Here is a 20,536-nt window from a genome sequence, read left to right on the forward strand (position 1 = left end):
ACTGCACTAACCAATAGCATGTTGGATATAATATTTATAGTCTTTTATTTAGTCCATTATTCCTGAAATAGGTATATCAGCTTAACCCATATCAATTGGCTAATAATTAAGCACCATTATTCATATGCAAATTGGTTCTCCCATTGCAATGAAAAGATTAGTAACAGCGCCACCTATTATTGCAACTATTTTCTCCAATGTATTGAAGAGGAAATAACTCTTCATGAAAATAGTTAAAAAGGGTTATTTACTCTTGATGAAGTCAACTCAGGTTTCTTTTTGCTTTGGTCTATTTCCCCTGTCCAAAACATTATCTTTCCTTTTCTGTAAGCAGCATACAGGATACTAAGTCTTTTTTTCACCCCACACATGAAAGGTAAAAGAATTAACACAGGTGTTGAAATAGTGGAAAGAAAAGGTCAAACCAAAAAGTAAAAGTTGTTTGAAAAAATTATATTGATAAAAATGAAATTTGATTCAAAAATGTAGATTTAATAAAAGTATTAGTTATGTATACGTTTTTGATCACAAATTGGTTATAATTGGCTAATAATTCTCTATAGAAATAATTAACAAACAGTCTAACTTCAAAAGTACTCCTTGTTATATTCTATGATTTTATTAACACCTGTGTTTATTCTAATCTTATGAGGAGACATGCAAATATGACTTTTTTTTTTGTGTCTGCAACCAGTGTCAGGGAGATAAGTATTCCTTGTGCTATGTAAAACCGAAAATAACAAAATTGAGAATGTTAAAAACAAAGAAAATATGAGACAGACTTAATGCACAATAATACTCATTTATTAATGTGAAAACAAAACAAAGACAAAACAAATATATTTATGTGGTTTCTTGGTAGAATTAGTTGGATTGCCCGGTTGGGTCTCTCACAGTCGAAATTTGAAATACTATGGTGTTAATTATTTTCATTCTTTTTTTTTTATACATCAGTATAAAAATTAGAAAATTTAATTTAGTAGGCAAAGCATCGTAATTTCTTTGCAGTTAATTTTTGTACTTACGTGGATTTCTCGTCGAGTGAAGTTGTAAGTCTTCATTGTGGTTAGTATGAGCGGGGTTTAAATTCATGAAAGAATCGCGATTTTGTTGTTTAGAGGATTTCAATCTATGCAATTTCTCTTCATCAAAGAAATAACCTTTTATTTGTTTATTTTTTCTCGCAATTCCTTCTCATCCTTCATTGAAATTTGTAGCAAAAAATGCGATACTTGCTCTTTCTGAGAAGCAATAATTCCCTTTTATATACTGTCAGTGTCCACTGTAGTGTCGGACCATTTTCTTTCCATCTAAATGCAAATAACATAAACAACATTACTAATATGAATAGATTCAGAAGGTATAGAGGACTTAAAAGTTTATACAATGAAGTGAGCCTAGAAATATTTCAGTTGAAATATTTTCAACAACTCTGAAACTCCAGCTGATGCAATGGGAATGGACAGTGCAAGTTATATATATATATATATTTTTTTTTTACAAAGGAGTCACCACTTATTAAGGACCAGATGCCACTCGAGGATAAGGGTCAATAAGCCTACAGTGGTCAATGGGACAATGTCATAGTAATTGTTAGTAGTGGAAATTTGGTAAATTGGATTACTTAAGGGAAACGGCTCATCAAGAACTTGTTTATGTTGGACTTGAAGACGACCATATTATAGTCAGCTGGAAAGCAGGCAAAAGGAAGAGAGTTCTGCAGGTGTGCAGCTCTAAGAAAGAAACTTTGTTCATGAAATCTACGATTAGGTTTAGGCACAGATAAAGAGTGTGGGGAATTATTGATAGTGGTTTCAGCTAGACGAGTGTTTCTCATGAAAGTTTGGCAAGGGGGCATTATAGATTGGAGTTCAGACGAGCACTTGCCATGAAAATTACGATAAAGCAGAGACAGGCTTGCAATGTCTCTTCTGTGAGAAAGAGGTTGTAGGGAAGAGAAAAGGGATTCCCCTATGAGGCTACGAAATCTGTCAAGGCAGGATAAGGTCTTCCTAGCAGCTCTTGCCCAGATGTGATAACAGTACTCCATCATTGGATGTACCTGGCTCTTATATAAATAGAGAATTGCATCAGCAGTGAAATATTTTCCACCAGTTGTTGTAGATAGTGCTTAATAAACATGAAGAGTGTGTGTGTATGTAACGCACCTGATGCATATTTTATTCAAATTAAATCAACACTTCTATAACGGAACTCACACCCCTGACGTTAATTTCGTATAGCCAATCTACTGTTCTAGCATTTAAAATGCAACCACTGCTGAGAGACAACGTGCAGATCTTTACTGACTTTTCTTTCTCCAACTTTACAACATGGCAAGAAAGAAGAAGAAGCGAACAAAAGATGTACAAAATACTGAGGATGGAGTTTGATTCCGAAATATATTTAAATTATAAATTTTAAACAAGTAAAATATTTGGGTTTTTTTTCATGATATTGTGTTGTAATTTGGCTTTCAAGAGTACCTGATATATATTTTATTTTATTTTGTGTAATATTTTGTTGTGCTGACAATTTTTTGATAATTGGACTGCTGATAATTTTGTGTTCTTTGTTTAGAGAGTGTGTAGATCGGTTCTCAGCAGGTTTAGCGTTTTTTTTTTTTTTTTTTTTTTTTTTTTGGCTTTTGGTGAAGGTATTTTTAACTCTTCTCATTGGATAAAAAATGTGAATCTTTTATTTATTCGGAGAATTTAGACCACCAAATCATGTAAAATATTTTTTTTAAATGAATAACATCATTAAAAAATTTCTCACATTTTCCAAAAATATATAATACATTTCAAAAAGACTTTTTTTCCCTCTTCCTTTTTTTTGCTTATTAACCGTGAGGGATAATCCATTCATGAATACTAAAACAAACAAACCTTGTTTGGGTTTGATCTTGTTGATAAATGTTGGGTAAAGTTTGAATCCTATGTATCTTGTTTGGTTGACACATGTTTTTGAATAGGAAAGATTGGTTGAAAGTCTCAGAAACACACACACACACACATATAGCATACTTTGGTGTAATTGCGCCAACTAGCTAAAAGTGCTCTTTTGGCAACCACGCATATAATGAGCACTTATTTTTAGTTGGTGAAATTACTCCCGGATTCGGCACAATCACCCTAAAGTACGGTATATATGCACACACATTTTGTTTACTGAATGAAATCATTTAATTTTATTTTTGAAACTTTTAACATTATGTCCTTTTCAAAGAAGACTTTTCTTTTTGTTTCCCTTCCCCTTTCATTCATTTGATATTAACTATGAGGTGTGAGACCGATCGTGAATACAGCAAAATACATGTCAGATCTTATTAACGAATGTCAATAAAGTCTAAATCCAATGTATTTAGGGTGATTGGCACGTTTTTAAATAGAAGAGATTGCCAGATATTCGGTGTTTTGACTGAAAAAAAAAAAAAAAAAAAAAAACTTTTAAAAATAATGTTTTCAATTTTGTATCTCCAAAATGCAGCTCCTTTTCTGCCTGATAGTTTGCACATGCTTGATAACACAGCTAACATGGAATCTCTTTTCACTTTCGTTTATTTTTCTTTCACCCAAATCCATTTTGACAACTTCTACTCCATGTTTGTGAAAGTAGACCAGTTTCACTCCAAAACTAGCTGTGGTGTTTCGCAAAGACACACATAGTTAAAAACATTGCACTAATGGAGTTACTGATTAATTTTGCCAAATTAACAATTTGATCATTTTATGGTAAATCTGTTTCTGACATTTTTGTCGTTCTAAAATCTCTTTTTTGCTTGGTGACAGATTGGGGATGGGTAGAATTTCCATTTTGGATAATGGATTTATATTGTATTCTGCATCACTTCTTTTCTGAGATTCAGACAGAAATCAGAATGATACCTCTTGAACCATTCTTTCTTTGTTATCGACTTTATTTGCTATTTGTTTCATAATTTTTTTTTCTGTGAAAACAAGAGTTTTATATAAAAAATTGTTTCCGGAATAGTTTTAAATAATTCATATGTTTATATCTATGTAGATGCTTGTGTGTGTGTAATATATATATATATATATATTTCATGATTTTCTTGGGGGTACAAAACTTTATTAAGGCAGTCATGAAGGGAAGACGTATTCCTTCAGAATTCATTTTATATTAAAAAAAAAAAGACAGGAGAAAAGGAAAATGGATAGCGACTAAAAAATAAAAGTAGGGGGGGGATCAAAACGAGTCAATTGACATGTTTCGCCCTCACTCATCAAAATTGGAATCAAGGGATTTGTTTTTTAGTAATTTGTTTTCCTTAATGATAAAATCTAAAAAAAAAAAAAGAGACGGGAGCAAGAGCAATCGTATGGGGATGAATTTTAGAGGCTGATCACGTTCAAACCCAACAAGCAGTCCTTTTGCTTACAAAGGGAAGGCTTCCTAAGGCGAATATGAACAGTCTCCAAGACTTTTAGATGATATATGGAGTGAGCTCGACTCAATACGGAGAAAGAGTCGATGCTGAAGTTCATTGCACAATCCCGGTAGTTAATAAAGTGTTCCATTATAGCCGATCCATGTGTGTTGTTTACAGCGTCGGTAGGTAGGACTGTTCCATTCCTGATTTTGCTCGGTACATGTTGTTGTATGCGACTTACCAATTTTAAAGATGTTCGACCTACGTAGTCGGCACCACAACCACATTTAAATGAATAAATGACATTACTAATATGATGAGGAGGGTAGAACATCTTTTTTATTGAAAGCCATTAATGGTTTTGTATTATACACAACACGAATATTTGAAGCAAAATAACATCCGTCAACGGTTGAACTTATTTGTTTGGTGAATTTTTCACTTACTTTCCCCAACCACGGCAATCGAATATAATAATCAAATACGTCTTCCCTTCATGATTGCCTTTATATATATATATATATATATACACTATCAAAAGTACCCGTCGTTGACTGGGTTCAAAAACAGCTTACAGAAAATGGACTCTGATTTATGAAAGTATGATAGGTTATGAAAAGGAAGGGTTTTTTAATTTGGGGGTATCAAAACCAAAGCAAAATATGATGAAAGTAAAAATAAAATAGATAAACCCCATAATTTATTATACCATACCTGTTCACACTGAAACACTTATCACAATATTCTGTGGATCTATATTAAAAAAACCTTGTTAAACTTTGTGACATATTTCCATTCTATGGAGGTCAGGTGCGAACAAACACCCCCATAATTTTATTATACCATATTTCTTCAAACTGAAACATAATTATCAAAGTATACTTACGCAAATAGATATGAAAAGTCTTTATTAAAGTTTGTGCCTATTTCCATTCTATGGAGGCCAGGCACGAATGCAGACCCCATAATTTTATTATACCATCCCTATTTAAGTTAAAACATACTTATCAAAGTATTATTATGTACATCTATATCGAAAACACTTGTAAACATTTTTTTTTAATTTTTAAATTTTTTATTTCCATACTTTGTGGACCAGGCGCGAACGCAGATCCCACAATTTTAATGAACCACCATTCTGCCAGATCAAACATACCCATTCCTGTGTCTCGATACATCTTCTATCATTATATGTAATCAGTTTTTTAAAATAGTCAACCATACAGGAGCCTATTCGTGCTCACACACACACTGACATTCAGCTTTATATATTATATATATATATATATATATATATATATATGATAGTTTGTTTATATACATACACATATATAAAATATGTGTGTATATTTATAATGTATGTATGTGTACATATATCGCAATTGCTTCGTCTTAATAGACACTAACCATCTCGCTGCTCATCACTGCCCTAACCTTAGTTGCTGGATAAATTATCAGTTACACCCAAACCATATTGATGGGCCCGAAGATCCTATGATCACACCACAGTTGCTTTTCTAGTGTTCCAAATGCTGTGTTGAACTTCTGAATGCAGAGACTATCTCCACATACAGAGAGCCATTTCTGGAGACTGTGCTACCTAAATACACAAATGTATCTATAGCATTTAGCCTTCTCTCCCTCACATAGATATTTGGTTCAATGCATGGAGCACCGGATGCAAGGGTGAACAGCACTTTCGTCTTCTTGACGCTGATAATGAAGCCAAAGTCGTCACATGCTGCTGAAAAACAATTCATTATGTCTTGCATATATCGTTTTGAATGAGACGCAAAATTAGCATCATCAGCATAAAGTAGTTCCTTAACTAAGCCTTCAAACGTTTGTGACTTGTGTTCAATCTTCTTAGATTGAATACTTTGCCAGTAAATAGTTATTTAGAAAATTATTTGTGAATTTGTCAACATCATCATTATCATGTACTGGATATGTGTGAGTCTAAAACAAACTCTTTATTTAAAAAAAAAAAAAATCCAAGCGTCTGTAAATCATATCAATTGGACTGTTATTTTTCGTCGATTCATATGCTGAATTATTTGGAGAATTATGTGTGAATTTATCGAAATCTTCATTATCATGTATTAGGAAGGAGGAAAAAGATCAGGATGGAAAAGAGACAAAAACGGTCCAGCCGCTGATCACTGATCACTTACTATGTATGACTTTTGGAATGTTCCTTCATGTGTATTTTACATGTATGTGTGTATACGTATGTATAGGCATATGTATGCATGTGCGTATTTGTGTGCCTGCCTCTACGTGATTATGGTTGCATGTGTGTGCACATGCATACATATGTTGGTGTACATCTGTATGTACGCATGTGTTTATTGTCATGTGTATGTGGGGTGGAAGGGGCTCTCGTAAGCCGTGGTGACGGTAACCCCTCTAGGAGAAGCAAATCTTACATTTAAAAAAAAAACAAAAAAAAACATAAAGCAGGAGACCAGTACCCACATTAAGCTAATCTGCAGTTTGACTTGTTGCTGGCGATCTTGCTCTTGCTTGTTGCTGGATATCAACATTTTGAACCGAGAGAGAGATTTAGCTGTCATACAAAGCTAAAACTCTGTAACATCATCTGTGTATAGATACTCCCTCAGCCATGGAAAAGTTGTGATGCGTGTAGGCCTGAAATGCTGGAAGATGTAATAATAATTTATATGTATGTATAGGTGTATGTATGTTCATGTACAGGTGTATGTATATGTGTGTATATATATGTGTATATGTATGTATATATGTATGTGTGTATGTATATAGTATATATATTGTTTGCATGTATGTGCATATATGCATGTGTGTGTATGTGTAAATATGCATGTATGTATATGTATGAGTGCATATTCATATATGTATATGTAGGTAAGTGTGTATATATATATTTGTACATATGTGTATATATTTGTATATGTGTGTGTATTTATATGTATGTACATGTGTATGTTTGCGTGTGTGTATGTATATGTATGTATGTGCATTATGTATTGTGTATGTATATATGTGTGTATGTTTACAGATATGTATGTGTGTATGTGTATATATGTATATTTGCATTTATATATATGTATGTATGCCATTGACCGTCTTGTGTATGTTTATGCATGTGTATTCTGTTTGTGTATGTATGTATGCATATATGTGTGTTATATATGTATGTATGCGTGCATGTATATATATGTATGTATACTAGTGACCATCTTCAGTGTGATGTCTGTTGGAGCGTGTGAATTTTGCCAGCAGGTCTGAAGTCATTTTCGGCTCATGGACTTTCAGTGCCTGAGGGAGTGGCACTCGTCTGACAAGATGTTGCAATCATCATATATATATATGTATATATATATGTATTTTTATATATATATATATATATATATATATATATATATATATTGACACAATCACATTGACACGCTGGTTCTCCTCAACCATCATTTGGTATCTATTAATCTTATATATATATAAAAATGTAATTCTTGGTTCGTTCTAAATCGATAAAACCATATTTCTACATTACCAATTTAATTGAAATTTTCAGAAAATCTATCTGTAAAGTCAAGGAATGTTTGCATGTTATTAAAATAATTTAACATTACGAATTATAAAAATAGTAATTAAAATAAAAATATTTTTCGTAAGTCGTTTCTGCAAGACTGCCCGGTTTTATTTCCAGTAACTTCCGTTTCAACTACTCTCGAATTACAAGATAAGTAAAAAAAAAAGTACTCATGCAGAGAGTGATCCGTGCTGAAATAATAACGTTATTATTTAAAAAGCTATTCTTAACATCGGGAGGAGAGGGTGTTTTGTACCTATTCTGTACTTTAACCTTACAATTGGATAAAAAACATCATAAAACTTTAATTAAACTTGGAAATACTATTTAAAAAATAGTGCAGATCACTCTCTGCATTAGCACAAAAAAATCCACTATTTTTTAAAATTTAAATACATTTATGTATCTTACCAATTTTTAAAATTTTAAATTCCTTTGTTAAGGCTTTTCATTCATGAAACATTACATTTTCCTTGTTTAGTTTCTTTCACGGCATTGTTTACATAAAAAAAAGTTTATTTTAACTTTTTCTAAACTGTTTCATTATGACATGCCTCAGCGTATTATAAACACCCTAACCTCCCCATGTTAAAAATGGCTTTCAAATTAAACACCCTCTTCCACAAACCTCGAAAGCCATTCTTAACATGGGGAGGTTGGGGGTGTTCATTCCAAAAGCAGTTTTAACATGAGGAGGTTAGGGTGTTTATAATATGCTGGGGCGAGTCGTAAAATTAACGAAGTTGCTATTTATTATTTATTGCAAAAATTGCTTGAAATTTATTTATTTGACAAAAACTTGACAATTCAAAAGAATGTTTAAAATTATTTATTTGTTCGAAAAAAAAACAAAAACAAAAAAAACTATTTCATAAAAGTCCAATGTTGCTTTCATTTCAAAATTGTTTTCTTAAAATTATATTTTTTAATGCAAACTTTTCTTTTCAATCAATGATTTTACAATTATATTTCGATTCCCAGTAAAAATAACAATAAAAACAACCCACTTCTCCATTAAAAAAAAAGAAGCAATCATGGCCTTTCAAAGTTGCTTTAAGTAAAAAAAAAATGTATAAAATTATTTATTTGTTTGAAAAAAAAAAAAAAATACACACACACAAACGAAAAAATAAACAAACAAAAGAAACTAATAAATGTTTTGGTTTTGTTTTGGTTTTCAAATGGCCCTTGCCCAGTTTAAACTATTATGAATATGTCATTTCAATTTTCTGTTTTTAATAAAAAAAAAATGTTATATGAAAAACTTTCCCGTTCTCATTAATTAAATCGAAACATTTCCAATTAAACAATTATGGATGTATGTTCTTTTTCACTTTCTTTATTTACTTTTTTTCATAGTTCTTTCCGGAAGTTTAATTTTTTCGTTTTTTTTTCTTTTCGAACAAATAAATAATTTTAAACATTCTTTTGAATTGTCAAGATTCATTTTCTCCAGTAATATCGGTTTACCAAGTTTCTGGAAGTAATAAATGATAATTTTAGTTAATTTAACGTTTACAGAAGTAATAAATGTTAATTTTGGTAAATTTATTCTTTCCCTTTCCGGAAGCAATCGTTCGGCCATATAATGATGTCTCCCCTAGATTTGCATAGCAAGTGCGTGAAAAGAAAATGGTGTCTCCAATTTCGGCAATAAAGGGTAGAAGCACCATTTTATTCATTGTTGATTTATTCAAACAGTCCTTTGGAAAATAAATATTTAAAATAAAGTGGGGTATTCCTTGGGCGTTGAGTTCCATGGCGACCAGCAGAATTATTTAATGGTCGCTCCCCCCCCCCACTTATCATTTATTTACTTATATTGCCTTTCGCACTTTTACAAACATTATTTATTTACGTTGGCTTCACTCTTTTCATGAATACAAAAAGTAATTAAACCTGAATTTGTCACTTCTACAAACATTTATTTATTTACGTTGGCTTAACTCTTTTCATGAATATTGGAAAAAAAGTTTTACTCTTTATGAATATTAAAAGAAAAAAAGTTACTAAACATAATTAATAGTTTTTCACTTTTACAAACATTTGTAATTCATATATTTACTTATGTTGGCTTAACTCTTTCCATGAATATTAAAAAAAAATAAATAACTAAACCACGTTTTCTCACTTTTACAGACATTTTTAATTTACATGAGTGGATAATATTTTGGGTAAATATTTACATTTAGGTCCACCTTCACAATTTTCTTTTTTAAATGACGACTTTTATTGATAAATAAATCTACTTCTCTGCAACTTTTATTGATAAATAAATCTACTTCTCTGCAACTTTTATTGATAAATAAATCTACTTCTCTGCAACGGGCACTGAACCCTTCCATTTTTTTGTTTTTGTTTTAAATAGTATTTTCGGGTGGGTATGCTGACAACAAATATCAGTTAAATTTTTCAAATATTTTTTCACCCCCCCCTCCAAAAATGGTGTTTATTCCGGAAGCTTTTCTTAAGATGAGGAGGTTGGGGGGTGATTATAAGGTGGACCTAATCTAAAAAAATAAAAAAATACCAAGTTTTGTAAATGATTAAAATAATTTCTCACTTTTACAAACATTTTTACATGCGCACATAAGCAACAATTTTTTTATTAACTTTTTTTTTTTTATTTTTTTATTAACTTTTTTTTTTTAATTTAAAAACTAGTAAATCAATAAATCGTTTAGTTACTAAGCCAACGTCAGTAAATAAAAAAATGTTACGTGCGCATGCATTAGCCTTGACTAGGGGGGGACTAAGGGAGCGACCATTAAATAATTATGCTGGTCGCCATGGAACTCAACGCCCAAGGAGTACCTAAAGTGGCATTTATGCACTTATGTTATCGTGCTATTTTTTAAAATAGTATTTTCACACTAAATTCCAATTGTACAATATCTTTTTCTTTTATTAATTTGTTAGGTGAAAATACAGATAACCCGGTCGGTTTCGAATGTGTGGAAAAAAAAAAGGGGTACTCTGGATAGTAACAAAAAATTAAAATTGCCTTAGTCTCAAACAATATCTTCTCTACTGAACGAGAAAAAAAACAGTGAAGTGTAGTTCACCTTCTGTTTCTCTCTCCCTCTCTCTTCCTCTCTTAATATCTTTCTCTATCCATCTATTTCAGACAAATGTTACCTGTTATTCTTCAATCAGCACCAGCAGATGAAATAAGTGCTTACCTCAAATACTCTACTTTTTTGTGCCATATGAAGACATTAAACTTAACTCAAGATATGCTTGTCCAGTTGCAGACTGTTCGATCCGCACATAAATGTTTGCATCACTTGTGGGAAATTGGGTACGGAAAAGTGCCAGTAGATCAGAGATAAGGGCAAAATTGTTTGACTTTTAACTTCTGTAATTTTATTACATCAAAAGAACAGTTAGTTTAAAAGGTTTTTGCAGATATTCAAATTATAAGAATTCCACTTGACTGAATGAACGAGCAATGCAAAGATGTCCATGCTATTATTCAATGTAAAATTCCAAGTGAGGTAGTCAAATACAAATCCATTTACACTGTTGTGAAAGCAGATAAGGTGGTTAATTATCCAACAGCTATATTTGCAAGAGATGCCACCGCATGTATTGCAACTTAAATTTGGCGTACTAATTATCATGTTGTGAAATATAAACCAATCCCAGCTTTGCAAAGGCACATGGCTTGCAGTAAAAAAAATTAACAAACAATATCATAGAAACAACAATCATAACAGGACTTTTTCACAGATGAATATATCTTCATTCCATGCATTCCTATGATTCCACCGGATACATTATTACACTTTAGGAAATTGCACTTTCCAATTTTATTGTCGTTTGCAATAACCATCAACAAAGCACAGGGAACAATCTTTACAATTGTGTGGCTTACAGTTACACACTGACTGTTTTTTCACATGGACAATTTATATTATGTATTCAAGAGTCACCAAACCAGAAAATCTCTATATCAGCTAAGAAAATGGAACAACAAAAACTGTGTATCCATGCAAAATGGAAAATCAAATCTATAAGAAACATGCTTTTTCTCATTTTGGAACTTTTTCCATTGCACCAATTTGAGCCACAGCAACGCGTGGCAGGGTACAGCTAGTATTTCATAAAATTTAAAAATTTTAATGTAATTAAAAAAAAACTAATGATTGTCATCTGATTTACCTCATGAAATATATTTTAAAAAAGATGTTGCAAATTTATTATTCTTTTTATTATATCACTTCAATTACTGTTAATATAGATGAAACTATTGCATATATATACAGTAGCGTCCAAAACTAAGGGACAAAATTTTGAAACCTAATATTTGTTACAAATAACTGTAAAAAGCTGAAATTTTGACAGCTGAATGGTCTAAAATAGTATCGAGGATTGTCAAGGACTGATTCGTTCTTGTAGTCGAAGATGTGCAACTGTCATTGAGAGCAAGAACTCATTTACTAAATATTGATTGTACATGTATTTTTTTTTTTTGGCTGTTTACATTGTTTTTCTCAGTTTTTCCCTTGCTTTGGACGTTCCTATTTTGAAAATAAATAAGTCTTATAATTGTTTTTCTATTCTTTGCAAATGATTCTAATTTTAGTATGTTATTATGGATGATAATGACTATCAGTTGTCAAAATTTCAGCTTTTCATAGTTGTTATTTTTGACAAATATTAGGTTTAAAAATTTGTCCCTTAGTTTTGGACGCTACTATGTGTGTATGTGTGTGTGTATATATATATATATATATATATATATATATATATATATAATGTATGTATATATGAAACAAAGGATAATAAAATTACGAATGAATAACACTAAACATTAATTTATTTAGTTCAAAGAGTAACCGTGCATGTTTGTGTTATTGCTCTGTACTATATAGTATTTCAAAAGGTTATGTTGTATTTAAATAACAGTTGTCCATTTTTTATGGTATGATAAAAACTCAAAACTTTACGTTTCTGAAATTTTGAGATGAGAATTAGTTATTCGTATTATTTGGATTCCTTTATCGTTACTGTTCTCATCTTGAGTGTCATTTTCATTAGTGAAGATGAGAACAGTGGTTGGATGAATCCAAATAATGCAAAAATAATCACATTTGTTCATTTATATAAATTACAAGTTGATTTTTTTCTTTTTAAGTAATTCTTATTTTAAAAGAGTTATCTAAAAGATGCTTAAAACCGTTTGAATTATGCAAATACCCTCAGTAGTTCAAAAGTTATGAGAATTTGAAGTGCCAAAATTTAGGCTTTTCCGATGACATTTTTCTTTAGAAAGAGTGGGCTAAATTATGGACCTCAATATTTCAAGAAATTCAGTAATTTCGCTACCATTTATTTAGTTTTTAAGCTATTCTCATGAAACTTGATACTCTTATATAAAATTGTGTGCTCTTTCTGATTATGCAGTCAAATTTGATGTATCTCTTTACCATAAGCCATGAATTATAAATTCAGATGTACAAATTTCAATTTTTTTAAAACTGGCGCATGGTATTATACAGTGGGTGTCTATTCATGAACAAAACTAAGTATTATAGTGGTATTCAAATAAAGCTTTATTGAGAGCAGGCATTTTCCTGCCTCCTCACCAAAGGAGAGCTTAATCTAGGGTGTAGCCATTGAATGCCTAAAGAGTATTCATGGCCGGTATTGACTACTCCCCTCAGAGAAAAAAAAAATGAGTAGATATGAATTAATCGCAGAAATAAATCGAAGAAAATTTTTGATATAGATTTTGTATTTGTGTAAAAGATGGAAATTCCCATAGTTGACCAGAACTTATACATTTTGGGACCAGTCCAATTTTCAATTTTGTAAATCCTCTCTACCTGGCCCAAAATATACCCCTATTTTCTGAGATGCAACTATAAATCGTATTCTACATGAATCCTTGATGTAACTTTCACAGTACCAGGATACCAGGAATCCTGATAAGCAACAACTATATATTCATCAGTTGATGGTAATTTTTGCCATTTCTATGCTGTTGTTTCACTGAAAATGCAACTATGTAAGCCAAAAAATAAAACGGTAATTTTTTATCTTGTTTCCATCTTAGCATTTAAAATGATCACTTTCATAAGTTTTAGGATATGCTGAAAACGAATATCGTCATCTTGGTACGCATGAGCGCACAAACGTAACCCCAAGAAACTATGCGCAAAGGCATGTACCAAGATGGCCACCAGCAATAACATAAGAAATGACATTGCTTAATATCCAGAAAGCTATTTATTTGCGGAAAATTTAAATGAGATATTCGTTTTCAGCATACCCAAAAACCGTTAGAGGTAGTCATTTTAAAGAAAAATGTTAAGGTGGAAACAAGGTAAAAATTTACAAAATGCATCACAATGAAATTCTTTATCGGATCGCGAATTATCATTATTATTATTATTTATCATTATTATTATTATTATTATTTAGATATCCTCAGTTAAAAAAAAACGGGTTTGTTTTACAGATTCGAAAAAAAATGGTCTTGACAATGAGTTAAAAAATAGATTCAAGTTTCACGATATATTTTTGTTAGGTGAAAGTACAGAATAGTTAACAAAACACCCTTCCTTCACCATGTTAAGAAGGGGTTTCTAAATAACGTTATTATTTCAGCATGGTAGCATAAGTGCACAAGTAACTTTTATTTGTTATATATTTGTTTTTTTTTTTTTTTTGACCACTAAAAGACACAATTCTAGCTTAAGTACAGGTAAGAAGTTATAAATAGCATGATAACAGAAACGCATGTACTTAGTACATTTTGTTGTTTTGTAACGATGTACTAAAAGCGTTAAAAATAACAAAATGGTATAGTTTGGAAATCAAATTTGAAAATAATTTTTTTAAATATATATATTAGTATATTTTGTTGTTTTTAACGTTTTTAGTGCATTGTACTAAAAGTGTTAAAAACAACAAAATAGTATTGTTTGAAAATAAAATTTGAAAAACTTGAAAATAATTTTTTTAAATTGACAAACTCAGAATAAAAAATAAAACTGATTTTTCTGCTTTCGTTTTGAAAGCAGAAAAAGTTTTTTATTTTTAAGAGAATACAAACAAAACTTGCTTTAGTCAGCTGAGCGCATAGCGAGCTGTTTTCCCTCATTAAGCGGATTTGAATTTCTATAAAAGATAATATTTTAAAGAAATTTCCGCACAATAATTATCGCATATTTACATACTATACATGAAAATAATTCTGATACTATTATCTATATGAAAATAGATGATATATACCGATTTATCTTATCAATTTTGAAATATTCTTTGTCAACTTTGCTCGGTCATAACTTTGCTTCCAGTGGTCATAAAAATATAAATCAAAGTCCAGTAGAGATGAATTTCTGTAAAATTTCAGCCATATCCAATCAAATTTGATCTCGCGCATATGTATCCAAACATAACGTATAAAATGTAAACGATGAAAAAACAGTTTCCCTTTTTGCTATTGTCATTTTTTACCATGTTTTCATTTTAAACTTGGAGCATAAAAACATTGAATTAAAGAAAAATAAATTAATATCATTGGGATGCTTATTTAATTCTCTTTCCAACAATGTATCGCTTTTAAAAATTGACCAACAAATAAAAAAGATATGACTTGTTGAAGCACATTAGGTATGTAATATTGCTGATGTCCACGAAAATACAACATACGCTTGTAATGCTAAATATAAATTATTTTACTCTTTATATATAAATATTCAATTTATGTATATATATATATATATATATATATATATACACACACACACTCCTATAAGTTCGTTTTTCTTTTGTGTGTATTGATATTCATATTAAAAACCCTATTTTCTATTTATTTAAAACGCAAATAAAATTTTCTTATATATGAATAAACCTAGAACCCCATTATATATGAATAAACCTAGAACCCCATCCACCAACATAGCCCCCTACTACCAGGTCTTCTTCTCCAATATCAGGGGTCTACGTTCCAACCTTCCAGAGGTTGAAACACAATTACAGGAGACGAAACCGGACACATTCTTTCTAAGTGAAACTGGCATAGGGCCAACCACTCTTTAGACGAATTCATAATTAAAGGTTTCTCCAACTTTACATCTAAATCTGACCCCCAAGATCGCCATGGGCATGGAATATGTGCCTACATCAAAGATGGCTTTCCATGTTGTAGGGATATCTCCAGAGAAGACCCTAATTTACCTTATATGTGCTTTCGGGTTGCACTAGCTTACACCACTGCATTTATATTTGCCCTCTATCGCCCCCACAACAGTAGAGTTACTATCTTTAAGAGCATATCTGAGAAAATTGACTACATCCTGTCTGCTCATCCTTCGGTTAACATTCACATTTGCGGTGACTTCAATGTCCATAATGTGGAATGGCTGACCCACTCAAATAAAACCGATGACGAGGGGAGGTTTTGTTACAATTTTTCCATTGCCTATGACCTCACTCAGATTGTTCACGAATCCACCCGTGTGCCCGATACACCTGGTCAATATGCAAGCTTTCTAGACCTTTTCCTCACAACTTCCCCTGAGCTGTGTTCATGTTCCGTTCTATCTCCTCTGGGATCTTCTGACCACTCTGTTTTAGCAGTTAAGATAAAAATGAAATGTAATAAGTCTTCTGTATATTGATACTCTATGGCTGACTGGGATAGCTTCTGTACATTCATATCTGACCTACCTCTGCATTCCATGTTTAAAAAGGATGTGTCCTCTATAGTATCATACCTGACCGAATGGTTAATTATAGGCATTGACCGATTCATACCATAAAAAAGATTCCAACAAAAACCTAACAGCCAACCATGGTTCTCCCCTGAATGTGCTGCTGCCATCGCGCACAGAAATCACTTTTTCCATATCTACCAATGTAATAGATGTACTGAGACTAAAGCTGCTTTCAGGACTGCCAGCAACCACTGTAAAAGAGTAATAAAAAATGCAAGGGAGCTATATGCTCAGTCTGTTAAATCCAAAGTAGCTGAGCAGCGGCTTGGTTCCCACCAGTTCTGGCAAATAGCAAACAGGATCTTGAACAGAAGTGTGCGTTCTATTCCAACTATCATCAATGGACCAGAGGTCATCTCGTCAGCATCAGACAAGGCCAGACTATTTGCCAAGAACTTTGCAGCTAATTCTACCCTATGTGACAATGACCATCAACTCCCTGTATTTCCTCCTATAACAGACAACATGCTATGCAACATACAAATATCTGTGCGTGAGATCGCCAAGCTAATCAAGAACCTTGATTCCAGTAAAGCAACTGGCCCTGATGGCATTCCAGTTATAGTGCTGAAAAAGCTCCAACCAGAACTTGCCCCCAAATTTACAAAACTGTTTAAGCGTTGCCTTAAAGATAAGTGCTTTCCAACACTGGAAAACCTCCTCAGTATGCCCTGTATTTAAGAATTCAGGTGAAAAGTCATCTCCCTCTCAATACAGACCAATAAGTCTCCTGTGTATCATGAGTAAGTTGTTGGAATCCATATTAAATGAAGAAGTAGTCAACCACCTTAACAAAAACAACCTTCTTAGTGACACGCAATATGGTTTCCGCTCTGCAAGATCTACAGCAGATGTGCTAACGGTTATGTCACACAGGATTAGTTAATCTCTTGACAAAGGTTTCCTTTCCAGGGCAATTGCTCTTGACATATCAAAGGCCTTCGATAAGGTATGGTATAAGGGCCTACTTCACAAGATTTCCAGCTACGGTATAACTGGAAATGTTTTCTCAATCATTAAATCGTTTCTCTCTGATAGGTTCATAAGAGTAGTGGTTGATGGGCAGAAATCAGAGGCCCACAGTATTAATGCTGGAGTCCCTCAGGGGTCCATCCTTGGTCCAACACTCTTCCTGATCTACATCAATGATCTCCCAAAACACATACTTAAATCATTCGTTGACATCTATGCTGATGACACGACCATCTATGGCAACACATCAAAGGCTGTAAATGACAAAGTTCTCTCTAATTCTCTCTCCTCTGATCTTGAGCACTTGGTACAATGGGGGAAGAGGTGGCTGGTCACTTTTAATGCATCCAAAACCAAGCTTCTATCTTTACATCATCAACACTCTGATCCCCATCTGGCATCAATTTATTTTATTTTTTTTTTTTCAATTACAATTCAATTGAAATGGATGGGTCTCGTCTTGGAGAGGCTCCATGTTTTGACAAGCTTCTGGGTTTGACCTTTACTCCTGATCTAAAATGGAACACGTACATCAAATCTGTTGCCAGGGACACTGGGAAAATGGTGGGAGATATCTCACTACTGATGCAGTTCTCTATCTTTATAAAAGCCAAGTACGTCCAATGATGGAGTACTGCTGCCACATCTGGGCAGGAGCTGCTAAAAACAGCCTATCCTGCCTTGACAGAGTACAAAATAGACTTCGTGGTTTAGTGGGGGATGCCCCTTTCTCTTCCCTGCAACCTCTATCCCACAGAAGAGACGTTGCAAGCCTTTGTTTTATCACTATTTCCATGGCAGGTGCTCGTCTGAGCTCCAATCCCTCGTCCCCCCTCGCCAATCTTTCACGAGAAACACCCGTCTGGCTGAAACTACTGTCAATAGTTTTCCCCACTCTTTATCTGTGCCTAAATCCAAACGTAGATTCCATGAGCAAAGCTTCTTTCTTAGAACTGCACGCCAGTGGAACTCTCTGCCGCTTGCCTGTTTCCCACCTGACTACAACTTGGACGTCTTCAAGTCCAAGATAAACAAACTCCTGACAAACCGCCCCATTAAGTAAGACACTCTATCAAAACCCCCAATACTAATGATTACTACAATACTATCTCATTGATTACTGTACACGCAGTAACCCTTATCCCTGAGTGGCCTTCGGGCCTTGATAAGTGGTGACCCCCATGTAAAAAAAAAAACAAATATGGCTTGTGGAATTGCATTCACTAGCAAAAGATCTAGCTAATTTGCATATTCTTTAAAACATTCATTTTAATTAATTCCCTGTTAGTTTTTTCGGTTTTCTTATGGGATGATCATCTTTAGTTAACTATTACGTGTAATTATATTCATGCAGATATTCTACATGATTTATACTTGCATAATATTTGCATAAAAAATTTACAGGGAACACAAAATTATTTCCATATATATTTATGTATGCGCATGTATTTTGTTTAATCTATCTATCTATCAATCTTAAAAAGTGAGTGTGTCTGTCTGTCCATGTACATTTTCCTATGCAATAACTCTGTCAATTTTAAGTCTACAGACTTGAAATTTGATATACAGGGTACTGAGATTTGGGAAAATTTTTGTAATCGGTTTTCGGCTGTTAAGGGGTCAAAGTTCAACGATTTGACCTTTGAGAACTCTATCAAACTCCTCGGACAATTTTGTGTCTAAACACTTGAAATTTTAGATATAGGTTCGTTGGACATGAATCTAACTTAATAACTTGATTCGAGCCCAAAACAATAAATTTTAAGGGGTCATAATACGGGTCAAATTTAAAAAAAATCGACCTTTTTTTTTTTTTGCTCAGCATACACCTCCAAACACCTGAGCAACGCCGGGCACCCATGCTAGTATATATATAATTATTAATATGAAACATAAATTGAACAAGAGTGTGAGTTTTCTACTTTGCAGCAGAATTCCGCTTTTTTTAGATGCAGAAAAGGCAGATTTCATTTTATTTTGTAGTCTTTAATTTATGTGATTTCTGATTTTAGATTAAAGTTCGTTTTTTTTTTTTTAACAAGAAAAAGTTGATTTTTCCTCTGATGAAGTTCTCTCTGAAAACTGAATTTTTGCCATGAATACTGAGACTTCAAGCACTATATGATGAGGAAAAAGTGGAACTAGATGGCTTTTATTCCATCAAATAATGACTTCCTGTCTTCTTCACACCTCACATGCATACTCGATGTTTTGCTCTTAATTTTTACTTTTTTAATGTAAGATCATTGAAATTGCTTAGGAAAAAGTTTTTTTTTTGCTTTTACTTTTCTCTCTTTTCAAACACATAGGGAGCAGGTTGGATTTTATATTCTTTTGCTATTGGTTGCGGGCCTGATGATTGAAAGGTTCTGCTGGGGGACAAAATGCAACACAATAGAGTGTGTGAATATAGCCACTGGGCCATCTGTAAAAAGTTGAATATCCAATCTAGCAACAAGTCCTGACAACATGCACCAGAAAATATAATTTAAAATGAGCTATACACCACGATGACTGCAATCCTTTCAGCTACATATCTAGAAAACGGAACTATTAAACCTGACCTAGTTATATGGGAAAAGAAGAAGAAGAAGAAGAAGAAAGAAGCAACCTTAAAAGTTAGTGCCTCCAATGATACTGCATTAAATAGAGTGGACAGGGAAAAGATAACGAAATAATAATGTCTTATGTATAACATGAGAAGAAATTGGAATTTTAGGAAGATCTTCATCATTCCAGTAATTATAGAAACTCATGGAAAAGAACTTCAAAAACTATCTGGAAAATATACCTGGTGAACCAAGTGCAAAAGAGATACAAACAATTGCACTTAAAAGAATGTTTAGAATCTTAAACAAATCTCTTGGT

The 20,536-nt window shown here is 32.6% G+C and overlaps 1 protein-coding gene and 1 long non-coding RNA gene across 3 annotated transcripts in view; both read left to right on the plus strand.

Annotated features, from left to right (window-relative positions):
• Nucleotides 1–12,169, plus strand: part of LOC145243684 (uncharacterized) — a 701,194-nt gene extending 689,025 nt beyond the window's left edge. For both annotated transcript variants that reach the window (XR_013862937.1, XR_013862936.1), the window contains one exon: nucleotides 11,095–12,169. This is a non-coding gene — a long non-coding RNA (uncharacterized LOC145243684). The remainder of the gene's footprint in view (nucleotides 1–11,094) is intronic.
• Nucleotides 1–20,536, plus strand: part of LOC145243682 (integrator complex subunit 13-like) — a 1,170,185-nt gene that overhangs the window by 716,202 nt on the left and 433,447 nt on the right. The window lies entirely within an intron of this gene.

This window comes from Euprymna scolopes, chromosome 22 (genome assembly GCF_053919585.1).
Source record: "Euprymna scolopes isolate OS-2025 chromosome 22, ASM5391958v1, whole genome shotgun sequence".
In the NCBI taxonomy this organism is placed as follows: Eukaryota; Metazoa; Mollusca; class Cephalopoda; order Sepiida; family Sepiolidae; genus Euprymna; species Euprymna scolopes.